The sequence below is a fragment of the Anopheles bellator genome, chromosome 2 (genome assembly GCF_943735745.2).
Source record: "Anopheles bellator chromosome 2, idAnoBellAS_SP24_06.2, whole genome shotgun sequence".
In the NCBI taxonomy this organism is placed as follows: domain Eukaryota; kingdom Metazoa; phylum Arthropoda; class Insecta; order Diptera; family Culicidae; genus Anopheles; species Anopheles bellator.
In genome coordinates this window covers 28,112,541-28,122,940 of record NC_071286.1, presented here as the reverse complement: position 1 = coordinate 28,122,940, position 10,400 = coordinate 28,112,541, and positions in this window count along the sequence as shown.

Below are 10,400 nucleotides of genomic sequence, written 5' to 3'. Positions count from 1 at the left end.
GTAAACCATCATTAAAAGCGTCCTGCTTCTTATGGGCTGGTTCCTGGTCCCATTCTGAGGCAAAATAAACTTACGTACAGTAGGTATTGGTAGAATCCTTCTATCGATTGCTGTCGTTTTTGGCTTTTTAATCGCGCCGAAAGGTAATCCTGGCGGTGCCCAGTTTTAGAGTGGAAAGTAGGAGTCTTCGAGTGGGTTCAAGTCTTCGTCACAATGGTTGTTTCGAGGCAGCTCTCGTTTGAAACACCTGGACTAAGGATCAACGCTTCCGCCCATTGGTTCCACCCATCATTAACTCAGTTGACCAGATGGTGTTCATGTTTTGAATTCGTGGTAAACTAGAAGAAATTTTACCATAGATACTTCCCGAACATGTTAACTATGTAATTCCGGGCAAAGCTGGAGAAGCAACAACGGCAGAGCCCGCGCTTCCGAGAAAAGGTTATCAGCGAAATTGATCGAGATTTGCTGGCAATCCTGACTTCCCGCAGATTTCTGTCCTGGGCGGAACGCATTCCTACGCAGCTCGTTAGCTCGTGAGCGGCGGGCCCGAGGTGGGATTTAATAAAAGTCACAACACAATACCAGGACTGAAAATCTGACCCCCGGGTCGGGTCGGATCGGGCGCTACAAAACACAAACACAGTCCACAGTCCCCCTTGTGGCACTGTTGTGGCCACACGTGGCGTGTGCCCGTGTGGTTGCACTCTCGTCAGGAAATCCTTTCTGGGAGTCCACCATCTTGGCCCCACCGGGAGGACAGGCTGCGAAGGCTAAGGAAGGGCAAGGCACTTGACCAACCGGCAGGACTCCAACCACTCGCACCGCAACCATTGGAGTCGCCTAGGAGGTTTGTTTCATTCACCGATGTTTGCGTCTCGGACAGGAGGACGACGCAGCAACCCAGCTCCAGAACCTGTTAAGCAGAAGTGGAAGAACCGGAGCTTTTCTCACGCCCCTGGGGTGGGATGAAAATTTAATTTTCCCTTCATTACGAACGGACACGGCCTCTCAGCCGGCCAGCGGATCGGTGAGCGGATCACGGAGATTTTTGACGCACTTGACGCCCAAACGGAACATCCCCGGGTGGGTGACAGCAGGGAAAAAGGGAAATGCAAATGGATAGCAACTGACGGCGGTGGCCGTGTTGTTTGTGGAGCATGTTTCGAGATTGTAGCTGGAGTTTTTTTTTTGCCTTAGTCTCCTTCCACCGGAAACGCCCACAAGTCCGCCCTTGCCAACGTCAACCGACGCAAACTTAACGCTAACACGAAGGCACTGATTGCAATCTAATCGAGATCTCCGGTGCCCGGACAGTCGGCCGGGCTGCGCACACGGGCAGCGCAGGGCGGACAGGCACCCCACCGGCAAAGCCGTCAGTAATTTAATTGCTTGATGACCTGCAGAGCGCTTCTGGTTAATGCACGGCCGCACTCCGGACTCCGGACTGGGGCGAATCGAATTCGGGCACCACAGAGGCACAGCGCCCGAAATTTGTGTATTACCGAAACGAACCAAGGAAGGACATTGGGAACTTACTTTCGGGGCTCAGTAGGTCACCCGGTGCTGGATATGGCCATTCGACGTAAAACAAAACAAAGACATTGCATTAAGCTCGACGCTATACGTTGGGCTGATTGAGCATTATCACTTTCGATCCTGTTTTATCCTGTGGCACTGGCGCCGCAGTTTTCCTGTGATTACAAACGAGATTTTTTTAATATATAAAATGCACCCATATCTATTAGTAATATAGGTTGAAAGGTCCGTTCTTCATTTTTCAACCGCATCCTATTTAATTCAAATCGGATGGCAGATTAAAAAGTCATGCTCTTTTATGTATCGGTTGATTTAGTTTCCGTGTTACAGCCGCTTGAATCACTGGAATGTCGTCATAAAATGATCCTTTCATGTCGAATGGCCAATAATTTGAGCTTAGGGAAAAGGACACAGTCGCATGACGACAGATCAGCCGAATGCGAAGGGTTGTTGTCCTTTTTGGCAATTTTAATCATGTCTTTCGAATGTGTTACAGGAGTGTCCTTTTTATCGTCTGTTAATACGGGCGAAACAAAACGAGCAATGATTTCACGAACTGTTTCCACCAATTCTGAATGATTTCGGGCTTGTGGACGGTCAGCCCTTTCATCGACTACCAATTCCTCACGAGTTCTCTTCAAATCCTTTATATCACACAAAAGGACTTTTGATCTGCACTTATCACCATAAACTAGTAACAAATTGTTAAAACCAAATTTACCATTTGTTTCATGTTTCATGTAGCACGAATACTGAACCTACTGACACATAAAAGATATATTTTTTAATCTGTACTCGAATCCGCATGAAATAGGGTGTATTTGACAGAGGAAACACAATTCAAACTATGTTGCTAACTAATAGATATGGCTTTATTTTACATTTTTTTAAAATAAAATCTTGTTATTCTTCGAATACACTGTGAATATTCACAGATTCACAGACAAACATAGCAGGCTTCGCTGCCGACAACTGCTTGAATGTTAAAATTACGCCAAACGAAAGTTGGTAAAAAGTATGTACTCCAATGTACCAAAGGCTATGTTGGATTCCCTCATGTGCCCCGCACGGTGTCCATAAATAAAACAACGCGATCACAATGGTAACAATGTGCAAAACGTTCGTGCGCTCCGCAAACACCTCCCGCGATGCCAATGCAATTATTTATTTTCAGTGAAGAAACCATTATTCACCGCAGCAGCGCGCGCGGCCGGCGGTGCTCGACGCCGCGCATATGGTAATATTTACCGACCGATAACCAATTTGACAAATTACCCAAAACCGCACACTCGAGACCGGCCACAACCCGGCGGCGGCACTCGACGGCCGAAAAGTCCTGGACCGCACAATTTCGGTTCCGGTGGGGCGCGATAACTTCGCGCGCCTTTATCGCTGCGTGAAATAAATGGCGGGACTGTTGTTTGCTTTTAATAACGCGCTCCTTCGTTCGGCCGAATCGGTTCGTATGGGCCAATCGGTGTCGATCCAAAAATGGAACCGTCGCCGCCCAGCAACATAAAGAGAGAGAGAGCGAGAGAGAGAGAGAGAGGGAGAGAGATTTTAATGATTTTTCGACCATCGATAGATGAGTGGCCCATCCGATGGGGCAGAAACGTGCGCCAACGGTCCGGGTCCAGGGCTCAGTTACACAAACCAGAAAGGGGTGGGGGCCGCCGGTGGAATCAGCCGCTAGGTGTGTTATCGATCGTCACCGGTGCATATCATTTAATTCCATAACGGGGCCGTAGTCTATTTTTCATTTTTCCATTCGCCACCTGCCACCGCCATCACGGGCATGGGTGCATAAACTTCAACACCGCACGACTGTCCTTGACCCGCCCGTCGACACTCGAGCCGCCCTACGGGCCCCGGCGCATCGGCCATTGTTATCAGCTTTCGCGCGATGCAATTTTCCCTCCGAACGGTTTTCCCATCGCCCGCGTTTCCGTTGGCACTCCGCTTCGATTACCATTCCGTATGCACCGGCTGGTGCTGGGTTGGGCTGGGTTGACTTCCCTTGGAATGCCAGCAAATGGAGTGGAGTTACAGTGTGGTCCTTGGCATTCGCTTGCGCCACAACGCACCGTTTGCTTTATCTAATTCTATTGGTTTCTTCTTCCTTTATAAAATAAAATGTAGTTCGCTCCTTGGCTAAGTCTATTTCAAAATGAATAGAACAACATGTAACATGTAATTAAATAAGGAGATACAAATGGATGGAGATACAAGATGCCGCCTCCAAAGGGACCAATCACGTCTGCACTTCGAAAAGCACGGCTCGTGCGTGAAGCTGAAGTGATCGAAACAGTAAATTATAAAATTAATTGAAAATTGCTTTCCAAACGTCGCTCTGCAGAGACAGAGAATTACGGTGAAATTCCTTCGGCTGGCACACGCGTTTGGAAGGCCATTAGATGACCGGTAGCTCGGCGTATGCAACGTGGCCCTTTCTTCCGCTCCAACTCGCGACGACGAACCCCCGCAAACCAACCCCATAGTCTGTCTTTGCTCTGACGGGGCGCGATATTTGCCGGTCTCGAGCCACTGTTAATTAACATTGAAGTGCTCATCGGCCGGCTCACGGCAGGAGCACTGCCTGCATCCAACGCCTCCGGTAAGTTTTAAGTGGTCCATCTGTGCACCCGAACGAGGCTGATCGTATCACAATGGCGTGCAATTAAACCCCGTTTCTGGCACCTCGGCCCGGTTTCCGGGGCGGCGTGCGTAGTACGCAGCACGCAGGAATTGCACACCGCGTGCGCATACAAATTGAAAATGTGCCACGCCGACACGTAACCTCCGTAACGGCCCCATGAACCGGGGTTGTCGGATCGGATCTGACAAGATATTGAACACAAATGGCTGCATACGATGTGATAACGAGCAGCATAACTACTTCCAGTCAATCGAATTCACGTTTGTCGCTTGAAAGGCCTCCATCCTGCGACAGAGTTGCCCCGCCCGGTTAATCGCCGCCATATGTTCGAGAGTGGCTTTTCGCCCGCCCGGCTGCCGGGAAGTATTCGAAAGGGACCCATCGAAGCAGATATTGCAGTTGCAGTGTTTGCGTGTTTGCATCATTAAGTATTTGCAGAAAGTGGCGGCGTATGTACCCGGCAGGGACTGAGAGAAACCCTCTGGCCCCCGGCCACACTTGACTATTTTTAGTGGCCAGTTTTTAGTTCGCCATTAAAAGGCCAAGGGTTGACGCGATCGTAATGCCAATAGTAGATGTAGTTCATTTTTCAACCATTGCTTTTGGGTTTTAAGTAGTAATATATTCAAAATAGTAATTAATAGCGACTTTGATTGGTGCGTCGGTGTTGGATCGATTGCCTCATTACTGTTTGCGCGAGTTAGTGACCAATTCGAAAAGGTTACCGACCGTGCTTTCAAACCATTAGGAAACGTGCCTCGTTTGTGAGACTAATAATAAACAGGGTCGAACGGGAAAATTTTTGCATCTAATTAACGACTTTTTATGCCCTCTGAGTCGCTCTAACACGTGTTTGTTGAACAGTAGACTCGCAAGCTGCCTACAAATCAAAGATCGTCTCGCTCAATTCACGGGAATAGCTTTAGAACGGATTGACCGCACGCTTCACGCTACGAACCGGAGGCTGTACCGGACAATGCTACCGGATGGTGGGCTGCTGATCGGTCGTACCTAACGATCTTCCCACCGGACTACGTAGCGAATCTTGGCTGCGCTACGTTGAGAGAACAACAGGTTAGCATCTTGGGCCTCCAGTTCCTCGTTGGATGGTTTTGTTTGACGCCAGAGAGACAGAGAGAGATAACTGAAGAAACACAAACATACGCCAGCAACACCACGTGGTCGTGACACGACTGTACACAAACAAACAAAAACAGTATCGCGCGCGCGGTTTCACCAATGATTAATTTTATTCATAAATTAAATCAGCCACAACTATCGCAAACAGATTGTTGATATTTATAAAAAAGGATCTCATTTTCTTGTGTGTATTTGTGTGTATTTGTTTTTTTTGTTCCAACCGATCATTCGCTTCTATTTGTTATCTCCTCCACACGTTAGATCGCGCTCTGCCTCTCTCTCTCTCTCTCTCTCTCTCAATCTCTCTGTCTCTGTCTGTCGCTTGTGTTCTTATACTTTTTGTTTCTTTTTTTGTTTCAATTTGTTTCTGTATCACAAACTACATCCAATACATTAGATTAGATTATACTTTTATATATTTAGATAATATGTCATTAGATTTAAATACGTTCATTCATCGTTAAAGTAATATATACAGCCAAAGTAGTTTACAACCACACTAAAATTAGTTTTGGATATTATCGAACGAATGATTGCGCAAGCCTTCGCAAGCCTTTGTTGGTGATGATTGTGGGAGGTGGAAGGACAGAACAGGGCTCGTGATTCTTCTGTGTTGGTCTGTGTGTCTGTGTGTGTGTTTAGTGTGTATGTTTATTCTTTAAATCCCGCTTCGGCCTTTCCCGCACGCCAATCGGTTCTCTTTATTCTGTAGCATATTTTGCTTGCTTGTCGCTGCTGCTGACGGCCGCGATGGCCCGAATTGGTTTCCGGTTTAGCTTGGTTTAGTTTTTAAAAATATTACCTCTAAAATAATTTACGATAAAGCTGAATGTTTTGTTGTCGCTCCTCTCTTCGCTCTTGATCGATCTCGATCTATCTTCTTTAACTTATGTATGTGTTTTGCTTGTTCTTCTTTCGGTCGGCCACTCTCTGGGGAAAGCCTTCTGGGAGAATATCTTGTGTTGTTGTTTTGCTACATAACCGACTACAGTACGATTTTGCTTGCCTACATTGGGACTGTGACCGACCCCTCAGTACACCGTGACACTTAGTTTAGCTTAACACACTCGCTCTATTTAGTGGCTTTCTTGGTGTGACCGGGGACGACGACGCGGGACGCTGTACTTTTAATTTCTGCGGGATTGGTCGCTCACGATGTTTGATTTATCATTTTATTTCCATGGTTAAAGAATGGTTCATCGACAACTTTGTTTCACTGTTGGTTTTACCGCCTCGTGAACAATCGTACAACCAAAACGGGGCTTAGCGATACCTTTCCTCTTTCGAACGGGCCAACAAGCAACGGGGTGCGGGTTTCTTCGTGAGTTCTTTAGAACATTTGTGTCTGTCCCTTTTGCAATCATTACATCCGAGTACGCTTCGATTGATAGTGGCTTATTTTGTGACTATTCCTTCGCTCAAACTAGTGTTGCCCGTACATCACCGCGCGAGGGGCGCCGGAAATTCCTTTTGCAATGGTTCCAAGTTCCAACAGTGCATCGGTTTTTTTTTGTTTTCTTTTATTCGGTCACCATCAACCGCTTCTCTATTGCTCTTCTGCTGATCTGATGCTTTCGTTAGCCACTGCACACTGTCCACTTCACGTCGCCGGATGGTGGAATATAGGAATATTGATGGTCACCACAGGCCGCCACAGCGAGAGCTCGACTAAGGCTTCCTCGTACTGCCTGCCGATGGTACTCTGCCGCGTTCCGTTCTTGGCAACACACGCGCCGGCCCTCGCGCAGTGCTTGTGAGTGAGGTGACGATGTTCTTTTCTAACTAGCTGCAAAATACATTTACTCTACACAGACGACGAATCTCGCGCGCGAAAATGGAGCCTCCTCGTTGGCGCGCACAGCACACACGTTGCGATCATAATGCGCCCATTTGAGATGCATCACGAGGGGCGGCCATATATCGTTCCATACATTCAGTCGGAAGAGCTTTGAGTGTCTGAAATGGTTCGAGAAGAGGAATATAATGAAGGTATTAGTATTCCATTCGGTTTTACGTGGTGATAAGAATATTCGCTGATATCGTGGCGACGGGCAATCTTCCCCGGTACGCAGAATTACAAAATTGCAATACGTAAGGCCTGGTCTACGCGTCAACTCGCGCTAGTTTCGTGTAATAAAAACAAAAAAACCGAGCACCATCTTTGCAGACAGCCTTTGCTCGCCACCAAGCATTGTTTGGCCGGTAACGGATACGACGCGGCCTCCAGAAGCCGACGATAAGTCGTCCTCAACGTGGCCCCCGGTAGTGGCGGGTGCGCGAATCATTTATTATTACCACGACGACCGCCGCCGACGGGCACCGTCGCCCACTTTGCACCGGGGGCCACACCGTGCATCCTACACGCCCCGTGTTGCCCGATCTCCAGCTGTTCTCCGGCCCGTGTGGTTGCTCGTTTTTAAATAGGTCGTCCGTCATGTCGCCGTTTTCTTTCACTTTTTATTCAACCGGATGGGTCGCCCGGAGAGTGCGGGGGCACCACCCCCAACCGACCGGCCGGTGGATCAACCAGACCGGACAAAAGGTTCGGCCTCCCGCACACTCTGCTGTGCGCCTCCCATTGCATTTTATATTAGGTAAAGTGGTAAAGGAACCGAACCGACCGCAGCACCAGCAGCTACCGGCGGCCATCCCCTCCTTTGCACCTCCGAAGCTAGGCACCGGGCGGCCAGATTTTATCACAATCAGCTCATCCTGTTCCCCATCACGTTTGTTAGAGAGTCAAACGCATGGCAGCATCTTTTCATCGATCCTAATGGATGACCATCGGGGCGGGGACACTGCTGACCAACCTTTCTTCTCGAGTGATGGATCGTTATTCGAAATGTTGCCGGTGTACCGGAAGACAAATGGAAATGGTGAACGGAATGGAATTAGTTCAAAAATCCACATCCTCCTAGTATGACCTTCAACCGCACTTGAACCGGTCTCGACGGGTAAGGAAAAACAAACGAAATGTCAATCGATGGTGGAAAGTTTGTGGAATTAAAAAGTACCACAAAACATGACATCATCATGATTGACCCGAGCACACAGTGTGTGCCAGAAAACCGGATGATATTTTGCTAAAATTCGTCAGCAACAGTCTCCCCCACATTTTTCTTTACGACGAGCGGGCCGAGTTTCGTATCGACAAACTTGTCGCCATTTTTCAGACAGCACCGCCGCCTCGCATACTTTGTGATTTTCATCATGTGCCCTTCGAAACCATAATCTGGTTGCTGTCGACGAGAGGAGGCAGTAGGCGGTGGCGTTTGGGGCGATAGTAACTGCACCGCTGCACGAATCCCGCGGACGAAAGGTGAGCGAGAGAGAGAGGAGCCCATGGACGGTGGCTGCCATCAGCACAACACGGGCGCGACCTGTCATACGTGGTGTGACTTATACGACCTCCCCCCGCCGCTCTTGCACATCCCGGGGGTTTATGGATTTTTACGGCAAACACACGTCGCCCAACGGCCCCACATACAACGGTAGCGCATCATCCGGGGCCGGTCCGGTGCTGCTCTCTTTAGATCTTTTCTCACATGAGCGCACACACCTGTGAACGTACAATTTTCAGTCGTCCAAGTGAGCCTCGCGCGCGCCGTTATCTGGGCTGGATGGGTGGTGCCTGTTTCTTCTTTCCGGGACACGGGCCACGGGCCGAGCGCCCTACTAAACGGCCTCTCCGTTGGTTTATCGGAAACCTGATATCACGCCTGGAACTGGATGCTGAAAAGCTGGGGCCATCGTGGGCCACACGGCAAAGCCGCTACACGGTTACGACACCATGCGGCGTCCTGCTTTGCTTCTCGCAACCAACATTCGCTCGCTAAAAGTAAAAGGTTTCAGCAACCGCAGCAGCGCCCGCACGGCGCGGCAACCCCCCTTTTGCGCGCTCCTCTCTGTGTCCAGGCATCTCAGGCACAAATACATCGCAAGCGCTTACGTACCGATACTTCGCCGGGGCCGGCGGGGCAGATAGCAGAACGTTGTCAAACACGTCCCCAGGCCGGTGGCGCTGTGTTTGAAATGTTCTAAATATATGCGGCGCGCAACCGTCCCCGAAGCCCGCCCCCCTCCCCCCCGGCACATCCGAGTTCCGCGTCGCAAAGGTTATTTTGCGCCTATAGACCCCCGCCGGAATGGGAGTAATTTTAAACTGATTTGTGATTGATCCGTACCCCGGTTTTGGTGGTGCGGTCCCTTTCCAGTGCTCATCGAACCGAGCGCACTAATGCTTCCACGCGCTCGCATAATCGATACTGGAAGTGTAGCCTACCCTCAAGGATTAGGCTGGGTGGGTTCAAAATGCTTTAAGGAACGATGGCGCGTTCATGCCCAGCAAGAAGATCCACGACGACCATTTAAAGGCGTTCATATCTGTGAATTACCATATCCGAGCACCACACGAATGCGACGATTCCGAGCGACGTTCTCTCATGGGGGACCGAACGATTGGGAAGCATCCAGCACTCGAGGAACTGGACCGCCCGCCGGCGGCTGCACACTTATCTTTGCCACCCCTCCCTGGAATCGTCAACATCATGCTGCTTGCAACGTCCCAATCTCTTGATTGGACCTCACGCTCGCCGCGCTCTCCGCGGTGATCCGTAGAAGATTCCGTACAGAAATACCGGCGCTCCGGATGTGTGGACTGCTCATCCCGCGCCACCCGGCAGCAAGGCCAGAGCATCGGCCGTTCGCGTTCAGCCCAAAATGGAGAACTGAGCACGGACTTCGGTGCTCATTGTCGGGGTCTCTAGTCTCTTCCACTTATCTGCCACCCCGGAGAGCTCGGTCGCCGGCCTATCGGGAGGACTTACGTAATTTGCGTTACTTAAGGTACACACAGTGCGCATCGATTCATTTTATTTCGGGTGCCACAGAATGAACCCCGCGCACCGCTGAAGTTTGCGTGTTTGTAGCCGCCAGTTTTTTTTCCAAAAACTCCGGAAATAACCGCACCGGCGGGGGGGGCGAGGCGATCTAAAAACGGATTGCTCTTGGCCCCCCCGGCCTCCACGACGGTGGCCCGTTTGTCAACTTCCTGCGCCATGATTCC